This window comes from Ursus arctos, unplaced genomic scaffold (assembly GCF_023065955.2).
Source record: "Ursus arctos isolate Adak ecotype North America unplaced genomic scaffold, UrsArc2.0 scaffold_36, whole genome shotgun sequence".
NCBI lineage: Eukaryota > Metazoa > Chordata > Mammalia > Carnivora > Ursidae > Ursus > Ursus arctos.
In genome coordinates this window covers 2,633,800-2,661,750 of record NW_026623050.1, presented here as the reverse complement: position 1 = coordinate 2,661,750, position 27,951 = coordinate 2,633,800, and the positions used below count along the sequence as shown (strand labels likewise).

Genomic DNA, 27,951 nt, shown 5'->3' with positions numbered 1-27,951 from the left:
TTATTTTCTCTTATGAACTTTCCAGAAAATACCCTAGGATTAAGAACTACTGCCTCTTCATTTTTTCTCATTGCAATTTAATGTCATCATTTTCTGCTCCATATGCCAAATGTCTTGACCAGATAGATATAATTTGGTGTTATTTTTGTGAGGGTAAATGGCAAAATAGCATTGTAGAGAATTTTTCAGAGTTATCCTAGCCTTAATATTACCCTGGAACCTTAGTTTTACTAGATAGTATAAACATCATAATAAAACACAGATTTATATATTATATATTTAATTTTATGCTCAAATAAAGTTATTAACATGTTTATTTATATGCATTTTTATATTTCCTCAAATAACAAAAAGGAATTGGATTTTGTTAGCTGCTTTGCTTAAGTCAGCATATAACTCCTTGCTCAATTTTCTGCATCTGCTCTAGCCAGCCTCACTGAATATTGCTATAACTGGAGAAGAACTAAAGTGAAGGAACAGAGAGTGAGGTAGTGTATTTATTTCTTAGCTTGTGATTCTATATAATTCGATGGTCCCCCCATTGAGTCATTTCCCCAGCTCTCCCTGAATCTGAGAGGGAACTTTGGCAGCTTGAGGATCTTGTATTGGCCACACCTTCCTCATTCCCCCCATCAGTGTGAGCTGCCAACCTTCACAATAGGAGAATATGGAATTTCTCATAAGGCACAGCTCTGTGCTTCATTTTAGGGAGAATCAGGCTAGCAGAAGGGTTAAGAGCATGGCTCTGGAGACAGACAGTTCTTGCTCAAGCCATCATGCTGCCATTTATTAGCTACAAGACTTCTCTTTATCTCAGTTTCCTCCTTTGTAAAATGAGGATGATAACAGGACATGTCCCACAGGAATTCTGTAGGATTAAGTGAATTAATACATGCAAAGCATTCAGAACAGTGTCTGGGACATGGAGAGCAACAATTAATGTTAGTTATTTTATGAGAAAATATAGGTGCTGTGTAAGAAATTAAGTACTTTATATATGGGGGATCCTCATGATGGATATTAAATGTTATTATTTATTAAAATGCTAAATTAGGTTTTAAAATTAAAACCACTAACAAATTACACTTAAATAATTTAAAGCCTAATAATATGAAAAAAGATTTCTAGGAGGAGTATGTTCAAAACTTTTTTTTTAATTCTACAGAGAGAATATGGAGTTATTTTGGTTAATTGAGACAGAATAAAAGTAACGGGGAGGAAGGCAAAGCAGATCCAGAACCACAGACTGAAAGGAATTCCAGACTATGAGATAAAACAGATCAATTAAAGGGGAAGTCAATAAATGGCATTAAGACAAACATTAAGGAACCTAATATCACCTAATAGGGAATGTAGGATGGTGATTCAAGACCCATAATCAGCAAGATAAGAAAATCCAGGTAATGGTGATTTATTCATAATCTAGCTAGATAGGCCTTGGGAGAGATCTGTGAGCAGGTATGGGGAACACGGTGATGTATGAGTGGATAGAAAGCAGAGTCCCAGCTTAGAGCTGGGATAAATGATCAAACTCTTGCCATTGGAGGGGAATCTGTCTAGAATGAAGGATTCAACTCTTACAATGCCAAGGCAGGAACTTGGGTCTAGGGAAGAATGAAGATTGATTTATAAGAACTGGAACTTGAGGTGGTAGCTAGTTCTAAACTAGTGGTAGATGTTTAACTGGATCTTCAGGGGAAAGACCTGAGATTTAGAGTTTACCAATTTCCCTAAAATAAATACTCCTGATATGCTGACTTCGAGCTACCTCTGTGATGTCCACTAGATTGCAAAATTCCTAGAACATTAACAAGTATCAGTTCCAGCACACAACGGAAGCCTGGTTTTTATTGAGGGAAAAGATGAAAGACTGATTAAGAGTCCAAATATCGATGCTGAATTCCAAAATGATAAGCTTGACCATCTTCATTCCTCTTGCCAAAGGTCAGGTTTGATCCTGAGAGACTGGGCAAGGTTGAGCTTTTAAGTAGGACAATCAGGCAGCCCCGTGTAAAGAAAATGGTGGAAGGCTGACACAAGCTGGGCTGACTACACTACAGCCACCCTCACCCAGTACTATTTTTTCTGCTTGGCTTGGACCAGGAAAAAGTGAAACTACATAATCCTGAGCTACCAACACGGGCTGACTAGCCAGTTAGGCTCCACGCAGAAGTCTGGATCAGCAACAGAGATTCACCAATTCAGCATTTCCATGATAGAGACTGTGAATTGGTAAATGTTCTTTCAGCAAAAAACAACGTTATCTCATCCCCCCCCCCATAAATTATTCTACTTTCTTCCAGAGCGAATTCTAAAAATAGCCGGTGACAATAACAACATTCATGGCATTATTTGAGTAACTTCTACATGGCTGGCGTTGTTCAAGGCACTTTACTCTGTGGTTTCCATTAACCCATATCAAAATGGGATTCAAACCTTAGTCCCGGAAGCCCAGGGCCCCATGGAGATGCCTGAGGGGCCGCGTGAGGAGGGAAGACATGGCCCAGGGCCTGGAGCTTTGCATTCTTATTTCTACTTCAGCAGAACAGCTCCACTTACATCTATTTATGAACTGAAACTTCATGAAAGATTCTTTTTCCAATAGAGACTCTTTTGATAAAACAATTTTTTGGGGGAAAACAACATAACAATCTTGTAACATTTTTTTAAGGTTATATTTTTTCTTGCTATAAAAAAATGAAAAATCTATCTAAGGTAAAAGACAAAATCACTTCCCTAAGGTGAGTACTATTAACCTTTTGTTGTATACCCTTTCAGACTTTTTTTAACTGCATATTACAGTAGGTTTTATTTTCTACATTTAATAGTGCAGGAAATTTATACTTGCCCAGAACAACACAAAAGAGCAGGGATCCTAACTCAGGTCTGTCTCTTATATTCCTATTAGGAAAAATAGGCAGTTACCTCTACTCCCCTTATACAAAGACCGTATAAATTGGTCCCTTTGTCTTTTTGTGGAATCCAGTGGTATGGCTAATGACAGCATTCACATCTGCCTAGTCTATTACTTATATCTGAGTCAATCGTCCCCCAGAGGAGGAAGCCCTACACTGAATTCCATAACATATAATACATACGCATAGAATGGGAGTAGACCAGATAGATGGTTTACATGCTGGCCCCATGGGTTCATACAGTTCTTAAATGTTATCTCTTCCTTAGGCCAGGCTTTTATCATTAAGCATTAATACCATCTAAAAGAGATAAAGATTGTTATAAACTTTGAAAGGTTTCAAGAGCAAATAAATGCTAGCTTATCAGTTTCAGAGTCAAAGAATATTAAAATTAGATTAAAAATATACAATTAACCTAATACATTTTGAATTTGGACTAATTGTTTGAAATTCAAAAGGACCCCAGGATATTTTTCACTTGAAACACAGAAATAAAAAATTCATACTAAACAGGCAGAGTTTGCCCTCAAGGTTGAAAACATTAATCATCATGCATCTAACTGTTAACTGTAAAAAATCATTTTTCTTCTGATTTAAAGGGAATTATTTAGTGAGTGTTTTTAACTTCTCTGCTTTCTCAAGCAGAGGCGGTAACACAGGGTCGGTTTCTGGGCTCCTCTGCCCCTGCACGTCTCCCCTTCTCTACAAGGAGCTGTCTTTGATTTACAAGGGAGCTCCTGGACCAAAGAAGAATACACAAAGCCCAGGAAGAAATGAGAGCCTGCTATAAATGACATTGAGATTTAGGTACTAAAGTCAGGAAATGATTGAACAGTCTTTCTAAGAGGGTATACATTAACCCCAAGTAAATATGAACTTGAGGTGACAGGTGAATCAGTAGAGATGAGTCTTCACAGAACTTTTCAAATTTTCCGAGAATCTGTCCACAGAATTGGAAAGATCATCAACCTAGAAGTAACCATGTTACAGAAAAAGTTGACTTTCCTAGGATGGGCAGGAATATTTAACATCAGGAACGAAACAGAACCAATTAAATATACTTTATAGCCTTTTCGTGTAGCCTTCTCCCTGTGCCAAACCATTTCGCCTACCTGACTGGCCTATAATTGTGCTTGGACTCTTTAGTATTGAAATTTCCTGAAGTGGCATCCAAGACAGCTTTCCTGATACAAAACTATTTTCCACAAGTAATGTTGGAATAAGACTCAAAAGGATTCATCATCTCTGACTGCAGGGTTGTTACTTGGTTCACCAGAGATTAGAGAATTTCAGATTCTTTTTTAAATCTGTTTCTGGACAACACCCTTGTTCTGTAGTGCTGTGGGTGACATCCTTCCCCTTTATAAGTATGAATTTTAGACAAATATCCATGGTTAATTAGAATTTTTTTTGTCTTCCAAACTACAATATAAAAAATTACTAAAAGTATTTGATTATATGTCAAAGCTAATTTTCAAGATGAGTCTATTTTCTTTCTCTACTTAAGTATTTGGAGCCACAGAGTTTGCTGTAAGATATGAGGATTTTGGACAATAAGTGTTTAAAGTCACTGTTATTGATCCCACTTCATTCTTCTATAGGGACTACAGAATGGAACCATAGGAGAATAATGTAGGAAATTTTTACATATAATCATTATAAGGGATACACCTCACATTAGTAATGAGGACTTTATAGGATTTTAGCCAAATCTCTGGACAGATGCTATCTTCAGGAATTAATCATCATCATATTTTTGACTAGTGAAATAGGTCATTATTATACCCTTAATACTCTACTAGATGATCAGAAATTATAGCAACATGTTCATTTTCTAAGCTAGGTAATTCTGACTAAACCTCCTCTTGAGGAAGTCCAGAAAGCTGAACAAAACAAACAAACAAACAAACAAAACCAAAACAGTATGTTTAAGGAGAGCTAATAAAATAGCAAAGTAGCAAAAATTAACAGGCCTGGAACTGGGGAAAAACAGACCCAGAAATAAGTGCATTTGGGGGCGCATTTTCCTATGAAGGCATTTGTTAATTTGAGAAGGGGACTCCTCATAAGCATAGGGGACCACTAGGCTCTAAGCATGGGAGTCCAGAGGCCTTTAAGAAGAAGGGCTCTATGAACTCCCTGGCTTTGGGTTAGGATCTGGAAGAGCTGTATTCTAAGAGCAAGGGTAACTAGAATTAGATAAGGCCTTAGAATAACTGCAGGCCGGCGTTAAAGAATCTCCATGCCAGACACTGCATTCATTTCCCTGAATGCAAATTCCTCCACAGTGTGTTGAGGCATCTGGAAAAAGCAAATAAAAGCTTATGTAGAAGACATCATCCTAGTCTATATTATTTCTGTAAACAATTTTTCACGTATAACACCCAGTGTACCAAAAATGAAATTCAAAAAAAAAGATTAACCAGGGACATGCAGAGACAAAAAATAGCAATTTAAAAAGTAGCAAAAACACAAAACAGAAACAGATTCGCAAAGGCTCAGTATAGATCCTGCAGATCTCTTTAGCTTTGGTGACTCAGTTAAAAGACCTAAAGCTTAAAATATATAGTTGAAAGTCTAAAAGCAGAAGAAAGAGAGTGAAGCAGGAGCAACATTTAAGGGTATGATGATCAAGAACATTCTAAAACTGATGAAAGATATCAAGCCATAGATTTAAGAAGCTCTGTGACACATAACAGAACAAATACAAAGAAAATCATCCCAAGATGTATGATAGCACAGCCACTGAAAAGATGCAGATTACAGTCAATTTCTCATCAGAAGACATGGAAGCCAGAATATAATGCAACAATATCTCTAAGGTATAAGGACAAAAGTTACTGTTGATCTAGGATCCTAGTTTTCTAGAATTATTTTTCTAGAATAAAAATTATTCTCCTAGAATAAGAGCTAAATAAAGATAGTTCAGAGAAACTAAGAAAATTTATCACCAACAGACCTATAATAAAGAATAACTATAGGATTTTCTTCCAATGAAAGAAAATAATCTCAGATGGAAGACTGGAAACTAAGGAAAGATTGAAAATCAATAAAACATGGATAGTAGAGTAAATATTAATAAATATTGACTGCATAAAAGAACTAATTTTGTTGCATATATACATATACATTGAGTAAAGAATAAATGAAATTAAATTATTCAGAAAGAAGGTAAAAGCACTTAAAAACATTAGACATTTATAAGTACCGAATGCACACTGTAATCTGTAGTATAATCATTAAAAAGGCAGGATAATCATTAAAAAAGCATAACTTCCATAGTAACAGAATCAAAGTAAAATTATAAAAAATAATCATTCCAAAAGAAAACAGGAGAAGAGGAGAAAAAAGAAACATGGAGTCAATGGCACAAATAGAAACCACTTGAAAACATAGTAGATTTAATCAAATATATCAGTAAATAATATTAAATATAAATGTACTAAATGCTTCAAAACAAAGACTTCAGATGATTACAAATCATCTGAATTACCCAAGTAAATACCTCTTTGTAAGGTATATTTCTAGAATCTTAGGATGCAGAACTGTTAAAAATAAAAGAAGAAATGAAAGCTAGGGTAGCTATATTAAGAGTACACAAAATAGATTCTAAAACAAAAGGCAGTACAAGTTGTAAAGAGGGATATTATAATGATAAAAACTATAATTTATTGGAAAGATGTAACAATTCTAAATGAATATGCACTTAACATAACCTCAGATAAATGTAAAGTAAAAATTGACAGAACCAAGGAAATAGACAAATGAATAATGATAATAAAAGATTTTCTCAGTAATTGATAAAACACACAGACAAAAATAAGAAATTATATGGAAATATTTAACAACAGGATCATAAAGAAACATAATTGAAATACATAAAAAATTGTGACCACCATTTCAGAATATACACATTCTTATCAAACACATATAAAATTTTCCCCAAACTGACCATATCTTGGGCCATAAAACAATTTCAACAAATTCCTAAAGAATGAAATCATACAGGATATGTGCTCTGATTTCAGTGTAAAGAAGCTAGAAATCAGTAAAAAAAAAAAAAAAAAAAAAAAAACTAGAAAATCCCCACATGATTGAAAATTCAGCAATATACTTCTAAATAGCTCATGGATCAAAGTAAAATGAAAAGAGGCATTAGAAAATATTTTTAACCAATTGATAATGAGATTATGACCTATCAAAACATACGAGGATACTACTAAAGCTATTTATAAATGGAATTTATAGCTTTAAATGCATTATTAGAAAAAAAAAAAGAAAAACTAAAACTCAAAGAAGTAAGCTTCGATCTTTTAAAGTTAGGAAAAAGAAAAAAAGAAATTTAACCTAAAGAGAACAGATGAAAGTACACTAAGGAAAAAAGGAGAAATTGTAAATTAAGTAAACATATAATAGAAAACACCCGTAAAATTAAATTTGTTTTTTAAAGACTAATTGATAAACCCTGATAAAACTAATAAAATGTTTAAAATGGTAGGCATAAATAATCAATGTCAGTATTAAATAGTGACATCTCTACAGATGCTACGGATATTAACAATATTATGTCAATAACTTTGAAAATTTAAGTTAAATAAAGGATATCTAGACAAATTAACTTAAAACTGACCAAAAAATTAAAAAATTTTTAGTACATCATTGGTTTTTGATATAATGTTCAATGATTCATCAGTTGCATTTAACACCCAGTGCTCATCACATCATGGGCCCTCCTTAATGCCCATCACCCTGTTACCCCATCCCCCGACCCACCTCCCTTTCCTCAACCCTCAGTTTGTCTCCCGGAGTCAAGAGTCTTATATGGTTTGTCCCCTTCTCTGATTTCTTCCCATTCAGTTACCCCCTCCACCCCTATTAGTGCAAAAAAATTTACATTTGAATAGATTTCCTGTTATTCACAATACGTTAATTAGAGGATAAAAAACCAAATCACACTATGGAGTACCTGGAACAGCTAACAAAAGTCTCCTTTATGTAACATAAAAAAATAAAACTCCAACAAATCAACAAATTTATTGATGAATCAATAAATTCATCACTTACATACAACACCCAGGGCTCATCACAATGAGCGCTCTCCTTAATAGCCACACCCATCTAGCCCATGCCCCTCCTACCTCCCTCCATCAACCCTCAGTTTGTTCTCTAAGAGTCTCTTACAGTTTGCCTCCCCCTCTCTCCTTTTTTTCTGTTCCCACACATTCATCTGTTTTGTTTCCTAAATTCCACACATGAGTGAAATCATATGGTATTTGTCTTTCTCTGACTGACTTATTTCACTTATTTCACTTAGCACAATACAGTCTTGCTCCATCCACATCATTGCAAATGGCAAGATTTCATTCTTTTTGATGGCCGAGTAATATATATATATATCTCACATCTTTTCATCAGTTGATGGACATTTGGGCTCTTTCCATAGTTTGGCCATTGTTGATTATGCTGCTATAAACATCAGGTGCATGTACCCCCTTTGAATTTGTATTTTTGTAACCTTTGGGTAAATACGTAGTAGTACATTTTTGGATCCTAGGGTAGTTCTATTTTTAACTTTTTGAGGAACCTCTATACTGTTTTCCGGAGTGGCTCCACTAGTTTGCACTCTCACCAACAGTGTAAGAGGGCTCCCCTTTCTCCACATCCTTGCCAACATCTGTTATTTCCTGTGTTGTTAATTTTAACCATTCTGACTGGTGTGAGGTGGTATCTCATTATGGTTTTGATTGTGTTTCCCTGATGATCAGTGATGTTGAGCATCTCTTCATGTGCCTGTTAACCATCTGGATGTCTTCTTTGGAAAAATGTCTATTCATGTCTTCTGCCCATTTCTTAACTGGATTATTTGTTTTTGGGGTGTTGAATTTGATAAGTTCTTTATAGATTTTGGATATTAACCCTTTATCAGATATGTTATTTGCAAATATCTTCTCCCATTCCGTAGACTGCCTTTTAGTTTTGTTGACTGTTTCCTTTGCTGTGCAGAAGATTTTTATCTTGATGAAGTTCCAAAAGTTCATTTTTGCTTTGTTTCTCTTGCCTCTGACAACGTGTCTAATAAGAAGTTGCTACAGGGGGGATCAAAGAGGTTGTTGCCTCTATTCTCCTCCAGGATTTTGATGGTTTCTTGTCTCACATTTAGGTCTTTCATCCATTTTGAACTTATTTTTGTGTATGGTGTAAGAAGGTGGTCCAGTTTCATTCTTCTGCATGTTGCTGTCCAGTTTTCCAACACCATTTGTTAAAGAGACTGTCTTTTTTCCATTGAATATTCTTTCCTGCTTTATCAAAGTTGACCATATAGTTGTAGGTCCATTTCTGTGTTTTCTGTTCTGTTCCATTGATCTGTGTGTCTGTTCTTGTGCCAGTACCATACTGTCTTGATGACTACAGCTTTGTAATGTAGCTTGAAGTCCAGAATTGTGATGCCTCCAGCTTTGCTTTGCTTTTTCAGGATTGCTTTGGCTATTCAGCGTCTTTTGTGGTTCCATACAAATTTTGGGATTGTTTGCTCTAGCTCTGTGAAGAATTCTGGTGGGATTTTGATAGGGATTGTATAGATTGCCTTGAGTAGTAAAACATTTTAACAATGTTTGTTCTTCCAATCCATGAGCATGAAATGTTTTTCCATTTCTTTGTGTCCTCTTTCAGCCACTTTGAAAAACAGGTGGGCATTCTCTTCTGAAGTTGAGAGTACATATCCCTTATGTCTCAGCAATTCTTCTCATAGATATCCATCCAACCAAACCGCATGCCCACGTGCTCCAGGGGACACGTGAAACATTGTTTATGGCAGCATTATTTGAAATAGTTACAAACTGAAAACTAAAACTAAATTTGACTTTGGGTGGTAAAACTAAAGAAAAGCATGAAAGTAAGGATGTTGGTTACTGTGGATGGGAGGGAGAGAGAAGACAGTGATTGGATTCTAAGACGCTGCAATTGATACTTCTTTGCCTATGTGGTGGCCACCTGTGGGTTTCCTCCATGGTAAATCATGGAACTATATGTGCTTGCTTCCTGACTTTTTTCTATATTTATCTAATGTTTTAAATAATAGGCTTATAATAAAATAATTATTTTAAAAACTGAAAGAATAAAATTAAGTTAGTTTTTACTATTGGAAATGGTAATGGTATGTAGTCCTTGTTTTTGCTGTTGTCATTTGAATGAGAAGATCCCATTTCACAGATAATTTCAGAAGATTATAATATTGGACAGTTCACAAACAATAGGTAATTGGCACTTCTGAATACGAGTCTTCAGAAAATTCCAATAAATGCAGTTTCATTCAAGTTTGCCCTGTTTTCTGCTAGACATGGAATATGTGTTTGGGTTAATCAAACATTCTGAAAAGTAGGGCTACTCTATATCATACATTAATTACGTATGTTAAGATGTTAGAATGCCTTTTTAAAAATCACTTTATACAAACAATACTAGACATACTCAAATACGAGTAACTGAAAAAGCAAAAATTCACCTCATTTGAGTCCCTTTAGGATAATCATAATAAGTATCAACTGTCATTTTGCTGTTGACGTACAGAAGGGCAGGTAAACGCAAGTTTTGGTTGATAGAATCTGAGGTAAGAGCATCTGTAGTTAGCGTGTCGAAGAACATCTGTAGCGTCTCCTTACCCAGAAAACCGTCTGTCGCAAACTGATTTGTGAAACCTTATCAGTGTATGCGAACCCATACACACGCATAGAGAATGGTTTCCCGGTTTACATTTACACAGATTTTTAGAGTCTATACCTGTTTTCTATCTGTCCCAAAGACTTCTCAAGATTTCTGTTTAGAGGGCATAGGAGCCATATACAGAAAGAGAATGAATAGTGTACTATATACAATATATTATATAATAGATATTATGGTGCTACAAATTCAAAGATAGTGCTACTGTATGTCCAAGACATTACAGTCCTCACATTAAAGAGATAAAAGTAATGTAAATTACTCTAGGGATAAAACTGCCCATTATCACCTTTGGCTGCTAGTTTTATACCAACTCTGAAAGCTATCTAAGATTTCTAATATCCGTGCCTAAGTTGACACGTTAAAATCTTTTTATGTTTCCTTTCCATTTGATTTCAGAAACAAGGGTCTTAGAAGATGAATACAATTTAATATTAATTTAGACTAAAACTATCCCCTGTTCAACATCAGCATAGAAACTTCCCAACACACATGCACACACATACAAGCACACACACAAGCACACACACACACATACAAGCACACGCACACACACACAAGCGCACACACACAAGCACACTCACACACACAAGCGCACACACACAAACACACACACACAAGCACACACACACGCACACGCACACACACACAAGCGCGCACACACACAAGCACACACACAAGCACACGCACACACACACAAGCACACACACATAAGCACACAAAAATCTACTTCCAACCTAACTTGCCACATTTTTGTTACCGTGGCTAAAGTATACTCAGGACTTTTAGCCAACTTGTAAAATTTCAGTGACAGTCAAAAGTAAGACAGTTCAAAGGCAGGGTGAACTGACTCATAAAGGGCCCTGCCTCGGAGAACAATAGTAAATGCTGTCCTTCCAAGTTCAGAGACTAGGAAAAAGTTTGAGCTAAATCCAGATGATTTAAATTTTTCTCATGGAGAGAAAAGTGAATTTCCTCTACCTGTACTGTTCTATTCCTATAACTGAGTTTGACATGGTCCTAGTTTAAATACAATAGAAACAAAGAGAGGAAGTTATGCTTGGTATCCTTTACATTTATGTCTTCAAGGTTGTTTGGAAATCTTTTAGGCAGTTTCCCTTTCTCCAAATGTTCTCTTCCGCTGTTTCTTTAACTGGGAGAGGGTTGTTGTTTTTTTTTTTCATTTTATATACTGTACATTTCCAAAGTATATATGGTTCTGGGCTGGTATTTGCTTTCCTTAGAGATATGAATCGCTTTTGTTCATTTACCTTCTTTGAAATTCATTTCTAGTAGCTGCAGAACTGCTGCTCTGAGTGTTAATAGGGTTCTAACATAGCTGTCATTTCAAGGAATAGGTGCCAAGCTTTCAGCAGCTTATTAACACTTATAACAGCAACCCCTGTACTAAACAAACAAATTACACAGAGGAGGACACAAGCAAAATTAGTGTGTATAAATATATATGTATTCATATGTATACATACAGACAGTATATACTTAGGACTCATCAACGTGTTTGGTTCCATACATGATTAGCCCAGAATTGGCACTTTGTTTTTTATGAATATTCACAGGGAGTAAGAGTGGATCGGTTTTGTATTTGGTCCCAAATGTGAGACGAATACAAACTGGTATAATTACTGAAAGATTTCCATCCTCTCAGCCCAGCGATGCTTTCAAGCCCCCAAAATTGCAGACTTGTGGTATTTCACATCATGGAACTGTGCTAACGTGATCTTTCAGCGCCACTTCATGGGGGATAGTGCAGAGGAAGAAAAAGTGGAAATAAGCAAAGAAATACACCAACTGGCAAAACTACTGAGAAAGAAAGAGATGCAAATATGAAAATGTGCTTCAGAGAGTCAAAATTTGCATTTGGACAGGAACACTGGACCAACTCTCTGCAAACGCAAATATATTCTTCCAGATGCAGGGGCAGACATATGTACAGATAAATACGAGAATGTATATTCACGCATGCTTGGTATAAATATGTATAAATACACACATACACACACATATATACACATATGTATGTATATAGAGATACACTGTCCTTTACAAGAGTTTGTGTATTTAATGGTTGCATAAAAATTCTTAGCAGCTTTCTTGAAGACATATTTCAATAAAGGCTCTAAATTTTACATTGTAGTAAAAGCTGACCTTTTTTTGAGTATGAAAAAAATCCCAAAGCCATTTATAATCACGTTGTGATATATTTGGAGGTTGTAAATATGTTAAATTCAACTTTTAAATCGTCTGGATAATTTTCTAAAATTTACTAAAATCTGTAGTATTACGGAGGATGGCTTGATGGCCTCTAGCTATCTTGCAAGATTTAATATGTGCTACTTTTATTGTCACTAATAATGACAGGTGGCATTATTAATTGTTCAGTAAGTACCAGTGCTGAGCTAGCAACTTTATAAATTGCACATATTACCCCAAATGTTTCTAGTATCTCCAGACAACTTTCAAATCTGGGGAAGTGAGAGAAATTCAAAACAAAAAAGCCAAATTTAGTGATAGAATTTAGGCTAATTAAATAATGATTGAATTTTCCAAAACAAACAAATTCCTCCCAAATACTATTTTTGCTGGACTAGCTGTAACTTGACATCATAGTTGGAAGGAAGATTATTTTTAATCCTGTAATAAAAGATAAGACATGACTTCAAGAAACTCTCTTACAGAAAATGTCCAGATCATATCATTCAAATCCTAGGAGAGACTATATGAACCTCTTGACATGTACTTGCCATAAATGGCACAATTCAAAGGAATGATTAATGACTTTCAGCAAAGAATATTCTCTTTTCAAGGTAGATATAACATGTCGGTAATAAAGTCCCAAATTTTGATGTCCATTCCAGGGTTCTCCCCATCACATTCCTCACATTGGCTTTCATCTCACCCTTGTCCCTATCTAGCAATAAGTTTATAATACCACCTTCAATGTACTCTTCTTGTGTTTAGTACCTCAAGCTGTTTTTTATACCTATGGGGCCTTTGAAAACTAAAGAATTCCTTTTATTTGATGCACTGGAAGCCCTTTAGTGAATTATGCTCCTCACTACTTCCTCCACTTCTAGACATCTCAGATCACACTAGTATACATACTGACTACTAATGGCATTATATAATAAGCTATTTAAAGACTACGTCCTCTAGATGCAAGGTCCTTGGGAGGAGTCTGTGCCTTATTTATCTTTGTTTCCCTATGCCAAGTACAGTACCTTGTGCCTGAGAGCTGTTTCATGAATGATGAATTAATAATAAAAAAAAATTCAGTGAACAAAGACCAGGTCTACTCTACATGCACTAATCTGTCTTGGCTCTTATGACTTTAGTCAAATCCAATTTTATTTTCCCATAAATACCTGCTTCTAGTTCTAACGATGATCTATTCATTAAGCTAGAGCCAGAAAAAGAGGAGTGTCTGAAAGTCAGGACCTCGTCTCTCTCTAAGAACTTCTCCTGTTTCTTTGCCTGAGTAAATTGATGCCTACAAAAAATAAATACGCAGTAGGGTCAGGGCCAAGGGTCTTTTTGTATGATTTTAGTAAAAACATATTTTTATAGAAAAGTATATGCAATAGCCTCCAAAGAGTTTGGTCAAATCACCCCAGAATTTGGTTTCCAATGACAGTTATATGATATATGTGTGAAAATAATGGGCAGTGGTTTCAGATTATGAATGTCATTTTCATTGACATGCCCAGCAACTACCATGATTTTAAGATGGTAGAGCAAAAGTTAAATAAATAAATAAATAAATAAATAAATAAATAAATAAATAAATGGAAAAGGAAGAAAACAAAAACAAAACAACAACAAAAAAATCCTAGCTATATTTCTTTTCACAGAAACTACTCAAGCCAGTTTGGAAAGGCTGAATGCCACATGACCCATAAAATATGAACTTGCAGTTTTCAATCAAACTGAGGGAAAGTTGCTCTGCATTTCCACTAGAGTATTTTTAATAGCGTCCCCTATAAATATGTACATGGTTGGACTCTATGATTATAACACAGTAATAAAGGTCTGTAGCAAAACCTGTTTTCCACCTCAGCATTGTTTATGCTATTTTAATAAGTTGAACAAACTTGGGAGACTAAGAAAATGTCACTTTTCCAACTCTGCTAGGAAGAAATCTGACAACCGCAACATAATCATGGAAATGCTGCAATTTGTTAAAATGCTCCTAATAATTTTTTTTCTGACTTTTACTCAAAAGCTAAAGTATGACAGAGAGAGACAGAGAGAGAATTAGGCTAATGATGATTAACACATTGCAGAAGTGAAGGTTACCACGATGTTTAATTTCAAAGTCAAAGTGCTAGGGAGCTGGCACCTTCACAGAATCTCTGATCATGGAAGGGAGCAGGAGTTTGAAAAGAGTGCAGAAAAACATAGCCTTTAAAATAATGAACAGCTTTCCGAAGTCTTGCCATACCAGTAAAACACCCATATACCATACATGTATACAATTGTCAGGGGCTTATAAATTAATTGAGTGACAAATGATTATACCCTGAGTGATAAAGGTCCAGCACTACGATTATCTTTATGGATAATTGGGGCCATAAAATAGTTTTAAAGCACCTTTTATTCGTCATTTGTTGACAATTCAACCGACTCTCCTGTCTGCCATCCTCCATATTTAATGGGTCCCTATCGAAGGATGCAACACACACGTTTGCATGGGAAGGATGTCTTCATATTGTTAAGCCATTGCATATCCTTTACTTCCTTATGTTGTTCATCAGTCTACCTCCTGCTCTTTTTTCCTCTGACACCTCTGAGATGGTACCCATAGCAACACCCCTGAGAAGAAGGTGAAAGTGAAGATGCTGAAGTCATCCCCGGCACTCAGTGCTGACAATGCCAGTCATTACTGCGGCGGCTTCTGCCTACTCAGATCTCCCTCGCTCCTCTCTGGTCTTGTTTGCCTCCAGTAGCAGCCACAGAGCTCACTCACGGGGATCCAGAGACTTGCTGTTAATGATTTGTCACTTGTTTAGAACACCTCAGGATGGCAGCTCCGTATAATCTGCCCTCAATGGCACTGCCAGGTTGCATTAGGAAACAATTACCCAGTTTATGACTAGTAAAGTAGGCACCAGAATTTCCAATTAAAATCCCATGTTTCCAAAGAAGCCTGGGTGCCCCTATGTTTGAGGAAAGGAAGAGGCACCAGCACGGGGGGCAGTTCTATTCACTCCTGCTTAAGAATAAGCCATGTGAGAACCAGTGCCCTCTAGACCAATAAACTGAGAACAACAGAATGTAGAGAACGATGTTACTCGGATTCATTTATTACGTTCTCATCCTTTGTTAGGATCTGGGTGAGATGAAACAATGGACACAGTTGTGGGAATGCTTTTATAGTAGAGGACCAAAATAACCCAAACAAAACAAAACAAAAAAAACCCCTATCACGTAGCTTTATTATTCAGTCACTGCGCTCCTTCTGTGTGTGTCTGCGAATGTCCATGTGTGTGCGAGCACATGACCCAGAGGAAAAAAGAAAACAATGATTATAGAAGTCTTTCTTTACATTTTGAATAAATGCTAGTGTCTGTAGATTTTTGTCAAAATTAAAAGTATATTTTACTGTAAAAAGCATCCATTATTGAATGTTTAAAATCAAATACAAACTTGTATAAATTGACTAATTTAAAGCATAATTGCATTGAATAGATCTTGACTTAAATATACCCTATGGTTTGAAATCATTATATTTATTGAAACAGGATAAGGGTTTTTTTTTTTCATAGCTAAGAAAGGTCAAACGTTATTGAACTTCAACTCTAAAATTTACAGTATGGAGTTTCCATACAATGGGTCTCATAATATCATATAATAATTAATAATAATAATAATAATAATTTAGAAACTTATTAGAAACTCCAGAAGAGTACACAGATACTTAATAAAGGCTGTGTATGCAAATATCACACACTCTTACATCCTTATTCTGCCCCCTCCCAAAAGAGGAAAAAAACTAACCATTTATCAGTAGCAGTGTGAAAGGAGAAGATTTATCATTTTAAATTTTTCATTGCAGATGGTTTTCATTTTAAAAGGCAGGGAAGCGATTTTTTTTAAATCATTTTTTTCCCTAATGCAATTGAGCCAGACATTTCTCGTAAATCTTGTTGCTTTAGTAGACAATACTCAATTCTCTAAACTTTATATGCAATAGCCAGGCCTTTTTTTTTTTTTTTTAAGATGCCCGTCTCCCAGGCATGAAAATGAAAGCCACCTGAAAGGTGGCATCATATCCAAAGTATGACATCTTAAGACCCCTCCCCTTTTCCTCAGCTCATTAGCTCACAGTTCATCAAAGATATTCATCTTTTTGCCCAAACAATCTTCTTCTTCTTCTTCTTCTTCTTCTTCTTCTTCTTCTTCTTCTTCTTCTTCTTTTTTTTTTTGGTAAATAGCAGGAAAATAAATGAGTCTGCCAGTGAATATATCTTTTGAGTCAAATGGCAAAATGCACCCAGTGAGTCACCGAGTTCATTGAGTCAGGGAGCCAAGCAAAAAGCAAGCCATGGGGAAAAAGCAGGGAGGAAATGTTGCCTTTGTAATTAAAAAAAAAAAAAAAAAGATTCATTTAATATTGGATTTGAATTTCCTACATGATGCTACCCCCTTTATGGAAAAACAATTCAGCATTTGTGGTACAGCATTAGCTATTTTCTTTTTATTTATTTAGTTATTCATTGAGAGAGAGGGAGAGCGCGCACGCATGAGGAGAAGCAGAGAGAGAGGGAGTATGAATCCAAAGCACACTCAGCACTGAGCACAGAGCCCAACACCTGGCTCAACCTCACAACTGCGAGATCAAGACCTGAGCCAAAACCAAGAGTGGGATGCTTACCCGACCCAGTCACCCAGGCGCCCCCAGCATTGGATATTTTTCCTGAGCAAATGACGCAGTGGTACTGCACTGATTAGATTCACTATTAGTCAAAAAATACATTCGCCAGTTTTTTAATTATTCATAAAGTACAAAGTCAGTTTTTGAGGTCTGCAGCATGCCTGAAATCAAAATTATCATTTAAATACCATCAATTGAAAAAAAAATACCATCAATCATCTTTACATGAAAAGTTCAGTCATATATATATATAATTAGATACATATATATAGTTAGATACATGTACATATACATATATATGTATATAATATAGTATCTTCTAATGGGAGATTCCTTCGCCATTTGCTCAGACTAAAAATTGTTACTTTTTTAGATGCTGAGGTTGGGTCTCTTATGATCATTTATGTTCTCAGCTTTGAAGATAACATGGATTGAATAAAATACAATCATGGGTTAGCATGTATTTTGTAAGCTCCGAGTGAGCAGATCCGAAGATGACGTCCATCTAAGATTTTACTAAATCAGTATTCCTATTTGCAAATGTGTCAAAGAGATGCAACCAAAAATCAATATTTACAGAAAATCCTTCTTCTTAGATTCAACAAAGATGGCACATGGTGGTCAAGCTCCCTCGACAGGGAGTGATAGGAGGGGCCCTGGAACCTTAGCCCCCTGACACCCATGTTACTACCTGTGGCTTCATCTAGAAATGAGGGAATACTGACACTATTAGAAATGTCGAAAATGATCTTTAATCAACAAGGACTTCTTAAAAGGATTGTCTTTAAGTTTATTCCAAAGAGCATCTGTCTTAACATTTGTTTGCTCTGGCATAGAATACGCTTCTGCTGAATCTCTTTCCCTTTTACACGTATATGGTGTTCTGTTATTAAACTATAAAAATTACTGGGAAAAATAATTCCATTTTCCAAGACCTCTTTCCCTACAGTTCAAAATTATTATTTGGAAGAAGTTTGTCTTCAACATCTGGAAGATACAAGAAAGCAATGAGCTGAGACACAAAAATCCTTTGCTCCAAGAATGCATTCTTAAATATAATGCTGAAAAGCATAAACAGGAAAATGAGAATCACCCAGAATCCTATCACTAAGAGATGACACATCTTACACAATATATATTCATTTTTTCTAAATCAAATCACATTTGACACAAAAACCACCCTCTAGGGTTTGATAGAAATCCAGCGTAGGTCACCTTTTATTTCCCCTCATTTAGGATCTTACACAGAAACTAGGATTTACACAACCCAATGAGTTTTAGAAGAGGAACCTCTGTCCTTCAGTCATTTGTAGTTTCCACTGCAATGTTCACAGTCAGCTCAAAGGTTTGTTCCTACTGTCTCCTCTGCAAAGTTACCCTTAGCCATGTGGATGACCTGCTGTAGCTTAAGATCAGGCTATATATTCTTCCAAAGCATAATTTTTATATTTGTATCACTGTGCCATGATTTCTATATTGACATTTGAATTCTTTCAAGAATTTTTGTTACTGATAACCCTACATAATACTACATTTATATATAAAGCTTTGATCACATTTCTATTTTATTTTACATGTTCAGTGCGAGGCTTGAACTCACAACCCTGAGATCAAGACCTGAGCTGAGATAAAGAGTCAAAGGCTTAACCAACACATCTCTATTTTATAAGGATAGATTCTTAGCAATGGCATACCTATATTAAGGAGTACAGATGGTTTTAAGGTCTTTATTCAATCTTCATTACTTTTCAAAACTGATGTTAACGTATTAATGATTTAATCCTTTCAAAATATTTGTTGCAGACGCCTGGGTGGCTCAGTTGGTTAAGTGTCTGCTTTCAACTCAGGTCATGATCCCAGGGTACTGGGATCCAGTCCTGCATCAGGCTCCTTGCTCAGAGGGGACACTGCTTCTCCCTTTGCCTGCCACTCCCCCTGCTTGTGCTCTCTCTCTCTGACAAATAAATAAATCTTGCTAAAAAATAAAAAGAGAGAGAGGAATATTTGTTGCAAATTTCCTTGTCCACATTTCAAATACAAATTTTAAGACTTCATGTAGTTAAATCTATGCATATATTTTTCCTTGTATTGTTTTTCTTTGTTTTATACTTAGGAATTCTGTATCCTGAGATCTACTAATATTCTATTTTAATTTAATACTTTAGTCAAACTAAAAATTTGCTACAAAGAATGAACTTAGAATTTTGTTTTTCAAAATAGCCACTGTTTCTTTTTCCCGGAAATTTATAATACTATTGTTATCCCTAGGTCAGGACTAGGATTTGGCTGAGAGGAGTAAGGGATTCACCTCTTGGGCAAAATTTAAGGGGGTACCAAAGAAACCTCATTAGTCAAAATATATTGTGATGCAGTATTTTTAAAAATCAAAACCAGGGGCACCTGGGTGGCTCAGTCAGTTAAGCGTCTGCCTCAGCTCAGGTCATGATCTCAGGATCCTGGGATTGAGCCCCACATTGGGCTCCTTGCTCCTGCTTCTCCCTCTCCCTCCGCCTGCCATTCCTCCTGCTTGTGCTTGCTCTCTCTCTCTCTCTCTGTCTGTGTCAAATAAATAGATAAAATCTTTTTAAAAATTTAAAAATTGAAAAGTAATGCAAAAGTCCATAATGAGCAGTGTATCAAACTTTTAAGTAAAGACAGAATCAAGGACTATAGCTTTCTGAGAATATTCTTCAAAATAAAATCTAAATAAAGTAACATGATTACTAGGAGTCTCTCCCATATTTCCAGGGATTTCTGTGGAGATTTACACTCTCTGAGTGCTCACCTCTCATACCAAACTCTTGCTCAATTGCCAAATACGTCTAACCGTCTCGTCCCTGCTCTGCAGTTTCATTCCTAGCATGGACACAGTCCCTTCATCTTTATTTCCCAAGGCACTGCTAACACAAGGCTGTTATGCATAACAGATTTTTACTCAAAGTTTGGAGATAATTGGGGGAGAGTTTAACAGAAGGGGAAATGCCCTAAGATTCACTATAAAACATGACTGTGTCTAAAATTCCATCGTGGCACCCTCCAATCACTGTCACAATGATGTCTCCTTAGATTGGCCTGAAGCCAAGTTACTTTCTGCTTACTGAGTTCTCTCACCTGTCAGGCATGTTTCCTGAGCTCAGCAATTATCAGCCTTCCTTTCCCATCTTTTTTTCAATTCGAGTTATCACAGGAAAACTAAAAAGTCTTATTTCTTTGCTATACAAAGTAAACGCCCAGGTACTGGCTTTTCTATCAGACACTGCTCGTTTTTTTCTTCATCTACATCCCCTTGCCCTTAGCACTTGGGAGCTCTCTGGCCTGACTTCCAACTATCAACACCTGCAATGATTGCTTGAGGCATTATCTGGCCACCAAAGTTTGTTTGGTCCACGGGAGCAGCAGGTTGGAAGTGACCAGAGATTAATGCTGGCCCCTCTCCCAACCCAGTACCACTTAAAAAATAACTAAAAGAATCTGTGTAAATACCCAAAGTTCTCTCACCCTTGGTGAGTTGGAGTGGATGGCATGTTTTACACTGGTTCCCAGATTTCCCCAGCAAGATCAGGCTCCACTTGTCCACAATGGTAAAGTGCTTGAGAACAAAAACTTTCTTGGCTGCCTTCAATCCCTGTCTCACTTCTCTACTCCCCTGCCGATATTTCAGGATTACCTCCCATATCAACTACCTATAGCCAAAAATGTATCTCAGACTCCACTGCCTAAGACAGCATCCATAGCCAAAGGGTAGTCTCACCTGGTTCTACGAATTTCGCTTTGCAAAGAACAGGCAGAACTTTGGAGTCAGAGTTTGTTTTTGTAATCGCTTAAAAGTTTATGGTATTAAATCTCTTTGTTGAATTAATTTCCCACCAGCACCTCTTAAGCGGAAGGGGAGAAGATGTCGGGCAGGATCTGAAAGAGACAATATTCATTCTCACCCTATTTAAAGCAAATTCCAGAGTATGACCTCTTTTTATCTTTCCATTTCACCAAAAATCTAGTACTTAAATACCAGGGTCTTCCCCCCCCCCCACCCCGGTTTCCATTTTTTATTTTCATTGATCCATATGCCAGTACCACAGTATTATTATAGCTTTTATCATTTTTTAAAATTGTGTATAATTTTACCTCTGATTTCTGCCTTCCCCTTTTATTTTCCTGTCTAGCCTCACTCTTTCATTTTTTCAAGTCAACTCAAAAATAAAAGTCAAATTTAAGAAGAAAAATCCTGCTAGGATCTGGAATAAAATTGAATTAGAAATAGAATAGAAATTAGGAAGAAGTGGTCTTCGAAAAATTTTCCCTCTACTTTGGAACATGGTGTATCTTTCCATTAATTTTAGTCTTCTTTTATGTCTTTCAGTAAAACATGGGTTATTGTTTCAAATAATGAAGCACATCTTTCTTATTGCGAATATGAAGTTCATTTGGCTGCAAATATGAAGCACGTATTTCTTAAAGTGATATGAGACCTAGAGCTAAAAATAAGTAAAGGTTAAAAAAAGGCTGTTTCTTTTTATAGAGGATTTAATCACAATATGATGCAATGAAATGAATACTTTCTCCAAGTGTAGTGATCTATTTTCATTTATAGATAAAAGTTCAAGAAGTTATAACTCAAAAGTGGCTGCTAGCAGATGGGCAGTTTTTATCAGTTTTCAATGCAATCTTAATATCAAAGATCTGGAACCTTTGATTTCAGAGACCTTCAACAGGGTAAACAATGTAGCACCAATGTTATGAGCGATATTTTTGATTTTTGAAATTTCATATTAGTTTATATTCTTTTCTGAAAATGAATTGAAGTATCTTAAAACAAAGAACGTGGATGACAAGGTCAATTAAATAAGAACCAAGAAAAGCAGAAGGAAACATTTGTTGCTTTCCCCACGGAAATATTTATTTAGGCCCAACCTTATTTCATTTAGATATTTTTGGTTCGGAGTTCAGTACTAAGTGATCTGGCTTCATGGTGTTTTAAGCATAAGACTACACTATGCCTGAGAGATCACTAACTTTAGAAGAACTACGAAAAACAGGAGGTAATGCAGTGAACTCACAAGAACTTCAAGTGACAAGTTTTGCTCTCATCTGCTTGAAATAATGAACTTCAAAACCTGCTTTGGCATGTAATTCACTGTGAGACCATAACCAAATTACTCAGCCTCTCTGGATCTCCAGTTCTGGTGACTAGAACAGCTATAAATTCTCTTCCAGCTCTCACATCTTTGGTCTAAAATGATACTTATTCTGAATAGGTAAATCTGGGTGATTTCCAAACCATTTATGTTTACTCACTTGCAGTAATCCAGGAAAAGTACTTATTTTTTAATACCTTTATTGAAATATAATTTACATACTATGAATTCATATTACCCATTTAGAGTGTACAGTTCAATAGTACTTTTAGTCAAAATTCTTAATCACTTCCTCAAGTTGGGTCAAATGGGATTCCTCTTATTAAATTCCTCTTACTCAACAGATGGCAAGTCAAGTTCAGTAAACCTCTTGGTAGAATGAGAAGATCATTCTAGCCATATTTTCTCAGTGTGCTTTCATTTTATTTGATGCATTTCAAATTCCTATGATACGAGACATAAGACTCAAATATAAGTCTAAAAACATTTCCGAGACAAATGAATGTACTGGATGGATATGCAAAGAGAAATAAATCAGACAGAGAAAGAGAAATACCATATGATTGCATTCATATGTAGAATTTAAGAAACAAATGAATAAAGAAAAAAGAGGCAAAGGAAAAAACAGATTCTTGAACACAGAGAACAAACAGGTGGTTGCCATAGTGAAGTGGATGAGGGGATGGGTGAAATAAAGGGGAATAAAAGTACACTTATTCTTATATGAGTACTAAGTATAGAACTGTTGAGCCACTATATGTTATTCATCTGAAACTAATACAAAACTGTATGTTAATTATACTTCAATAAAAAATAATATATGAAGTATAATAAATTATACTTCAATAAAAATAATAATAAAATAACATATTAACTATTCTCAAAAATTAAATCATTGTCCTCAGATAATAAAAATGTATGTGTTCTGATGGGAACCAGTATGGTTGAAATTAATGCTACTACAGTTAAAGAAGAAATATGTGCAGATTAAATGACATTACTGAACAACAAATGAATCAACAAATAACAGAAAAAAATGTTAAAAAACACCTTGAAGCAAATGAACGTGGAAATTTAACCTGTCAAAATTTGTGGGATGCTGTAAAAGCAGCTCTAAGAGCGAAGTTCATAGTGATAAATGCCTACCTCAAGAAACAAAAGTCTCAAATACACAGCCTTTACCCCTCAAGGAAATAGATAAAGAAGAACAAAGCCCAAAGTTAATAGAAGGAAGGAACTAACAAAAGATTAGAGCAGAAATAAATGAAATGGAGACTAAAAATATAAAAGAGAAGATGAAAATAAGAGCTGGTTCTTTGAACAGAAAAACAAAATTGATAAGCCTTTAGCTACACTCACCGAAAAAAAGAGAGGGCTCAAATAAATAAAATCAGAAATGAAAGAAGAGATGTTACAGCTGACACTATAGAAATACAAAGGATCACAAGAGACCACAATGAATAATTATATGCCACCAAATTGGACAACCTAAAGGAAATGTGTAAATTCCTGGAAACACAAAATCTATCAAAACTGAATCATGATGAAATAGAAAATCTGAACAAATGGGTTACTAGTAAGGATTTGACTCAGTAATCCAAACAAAAGTCCAGGGCCAGATGGTTTCACCGGTGAGTTCTACCAAGTATTCCAAGAAGAATTAATACCAATCCTTCCCAAATTATTCCCCAAAATAGAATAGGAGTGAACACTCTCAAACTCATTTTAAGAGGCCAGCATTACCCTGATATCAAACCAGATAAGGACACCAATTAAAAAAGGAGTAAACAAGCCAATATCCCTGATGAACATAAATGTAGAAGTCCTCAATAAAATATTAGCAAACTGATTTCAAGAATACACTAAAATGATCGCACACCATGATCAAGGGGGATTTATTACAGGACAGGGATCCAAGGATGGTTCAATATCCACAAATCAGTCAACGTGATATACCACACAAACAAAATGAAGGATAAAAATCATATGATCATCTTGATAAGTGCATAAAAGCATTTAACAAAATTTAACACCCATCTATGATAAAAGCTCTCAACAAAGTGGGTATAGAGGGAACACACTGCAACATAATAAAGGCAATGTATGATAAGCTCTCAGATAACATCATATTCAACAGTGAAAAACTGAAAGCTTCTCCCCTAAGATCAGGAACAAGACAAGGATGTCCACCCTTACCACTTTCATTCAACAAAGTACTGGAAATCATAGAGCAGTTAGGCAAGGGGGAGAAAAAGGCATACATATAATAAAGAAGTAAAACTGTCACCATTTGCAGATGACATGATATTATATATAGACAACCCTAAAGACTCCACTAAAAATTGCTCAAATACATGAATTCAGTAAAGTTGCAGGATATAAACTCAACATGCAAAACTCTGTTGCATTTGTATATGCTTATGACAAACTATCAGAGAGAACTTAAGAAAACAAGTCCATTTACAATTACATCAAAAAGAATAAAGTACCTAACTATAAACTTAACCAAGGTGGTGAAAGACCAGTATATTGAAAACTATAAGATATTAATGAAAGAAATTGAGGACACAAATAAATGAAAAAATATTCCATGCTCATAGATTAGAAAAATCAATATTGTTAAAATGCCTATATGATCCAAGGCTATTTACAGATCAATGCAATCCTTACCAAAATTTCAATGGCAATTTTTGCAGAAATAGAAAAAAGTAATCCTAAAATTTATAAGGAAACACAAAAGTCCCTGAATAGCCAAATCACTCTTGAGAAAAAAGAGTAAAGCTGGAGTCATCGCACTCTCAGATTTCAAACTGTAATACAAAGGTACAGTAATTAAAACAGTATGACACTGGCATAAAAACAAATATATAGTCCAATGGTACAGAATAAAGAGCCTAAAAATAAACCCATGCATATATGGTCAATTAATTTTCAAGAAAGGAGACAAGAATATACAGTAGGCAAAGGACAGTCTCTCAATAAATGGCATTGGGAAAACTGGACAACCACATGCAAAAGAATGAAACTCAAGGACTATCTTATATGAGACACAAAAATTAACTCAAATGGATTCAAGTTTTGAACACAAGATCTGAAACCATAAAACTCCTAGAAAAACCTAGTGGTAAGCTCCCTGACATAAATCTTGGTGATGATTTTTTAAATCTGACACCAAAAACAAAAGCAACAAAAGTAAAAATAAACAAGTGGGACTATATCAAAATGAAAAGCTTCTGCACAGCAAAGGAAACCATTCACAAAATGAAAAGGAACCTACTGAATGGGAGAAAATATTTGCAAATCATAACTGATAAGGGGCTAATATCTAAAATGAATAAAGAACTCATACAACTCAATAGCAATAAATCCAAACATTCCAATTTAAAAATGGCAGCAGATCTGAATAAATAGTTTTCCAAATAAGACATGTAAGAAGACATACAATGGGCACATGAAAAGTTGCACAACATCATCAAACATCAGGAAAATGCAAATCAGAACCACAATAATATATCACCTCACACCCTTTGAATGACCATTATCAAAAAGAAAGGAAATAAATGTTGGCAAGTACGTGCAAAAAAGGAAAACATTGTGCACCGTTAGTAAATTGGCATAGCCATTATGGAAAACAGTATGGCGGTTCATCAAAAAAATTAAAAATAGAACTACAATCCAGTTATTCTATTTCTGGGTATTTACCTGAAGGAAATGAAAACAGTAACTCAAAAAATATATTCCCTCTATGTTTGTTGCAGCATTATTTACAATAGCTAAGATATACAAACAACTGAACTGTCCATCAATGGATGGATAAAGAAATTATGGTATATATACAGTGGAATACTAATCGGCCATAAAAAAAGAATGAAATCTTGTCATTGGCAACAAGAGGGATGGACCTTGAGGGCATCATGTTAACTGAAATAAGTCAGACAATGGAAGACAAATACCATATGATCTCTCTTAGATGTAGAATCTAAAAAACAAAACAAAACAAAACAAAACCACTGAGCTCATAGTTACAGAGAAGAGATAGTGTTTGCCAGAGGCAGGAGGTGAAGGGTGGGTAAAACTGGTGAACTGAGTCAACAATAATGACTAAAACAAGTAATTTTTTTTAAAAAGAGTTAAAAAATGTATGTATTTTGCTGGGAACCAGTGGCCATGGTTGGAATTTTATGCTGAGATTACAAAAAAGGGATAGAAAAAAATTTTGCTTGGTCATATTACAATCAAGGTAAAAAATTCATATTCTTAATTAGAGAGTAATTTATAAACAAATGCTTCCATTTATTTTTTGTGGTACTTTTTTTTTTTTTTAAGATTTTATTTATTTATTTATTTGAGAGAGAGAGACAGCCAGCGAGAGAGGGAACACAAGCAGGGGGAATGGGAGAGGAAGAAGCAGGCTCCTAGCAGAGGAGCCTGAGGTGGGGCTCGATCCCAGAACGCCGGGATCACGCCCTGAGCCGTAGGCAGACGCTTAACAACTGCGCCACCCAGGTGCCCCTGTGGTACTTCTTTACTACATTTATTTGAACTCCCCTTGTGCAAGAAGGTTCTGATAGGTCCCACCATATTCAGGGAAGTCAAATTTAATTTCATGGTTGGTCTGGAGAGTCTGCTAAATTCTGTTTGATGGTTTTCCACTTATGATACAAAATATCGATTTAATGGAAGATTTGGCTTAATGCTCAGTAGCTAGAGCTACTGCTTTTCACACTAGAATCATTGGTCCGAGCTGATGTGGAGAGAGATGTCAGGGGAAATGGGTAATAGTGAACATGGGGACCCTGAGCTGATGGCCACCTCAATAGGAGTTACCAAGCTGGTCACTGCTCTCCTTGCTACCACACTGAAAGAAAAATTCAAAGGCGTTGACTGAACTCAGATGTGTTTCTGAGTAGCAAACAGCTCCTCACACCAGTGATCAGTAAAATAAATATTTATTGAGCACCTACTGTGGCCAAAACTCTGTGGCAAGTGCTGGGGCATATGTGAAGACGGATGACAGAAAGTCCCTGGCTTACAGGAGGGTGGGGGTCGGGGGTATGCATAAATAACCTTAATACAAGGCAGACTGGGAGGTGCATTATAAGAGAGCAGGGGGGACAAACTGAAGATTCAGGGAGGCTTCTTGAAAGAGTACATATTCGAGCCAGGCTTTCACCGTAGACCTTAATTACCTACCTTAATCCAAGTTAAGTCATATGACTAAATAAATTTTAGTCAAAGAACTCCATCCTCAGTAAAAGATTTGCCAATTCTCCTCTCTGTATACAAAGGAAAT

At 35.7% G+C, this 27,951-nt stretch overlaps 1 long non-coding RNA gene across 2 annotated transcripts in view; it reads right to left on the bottom strand.

Moving 5' to 3' along the window:
- The window catches only part of LOC113242064 (uncharacterized), a 338,014-nt gene that overhangs the window by 17,359 nt on the left and 292,704 nt on the right, over positions 1-27,951 (bottom strand). Inside the window, exon 8 of one of the 2 annotated variants that reach the window (XR_008957099.1) lies at positions 18,262-21,432. The exons of the other annotated variant lie outside the window; for it this stretch is intronic. This is a non-coding gene — a long non-coding RNA (uncharacterized LOC113242064). Of the gene's footprint in view, positions 1-18,261; positions 21,433-27,951 lie in introns of those variants that run through there. 2 annotated transcript variants of the gene reach the window in all.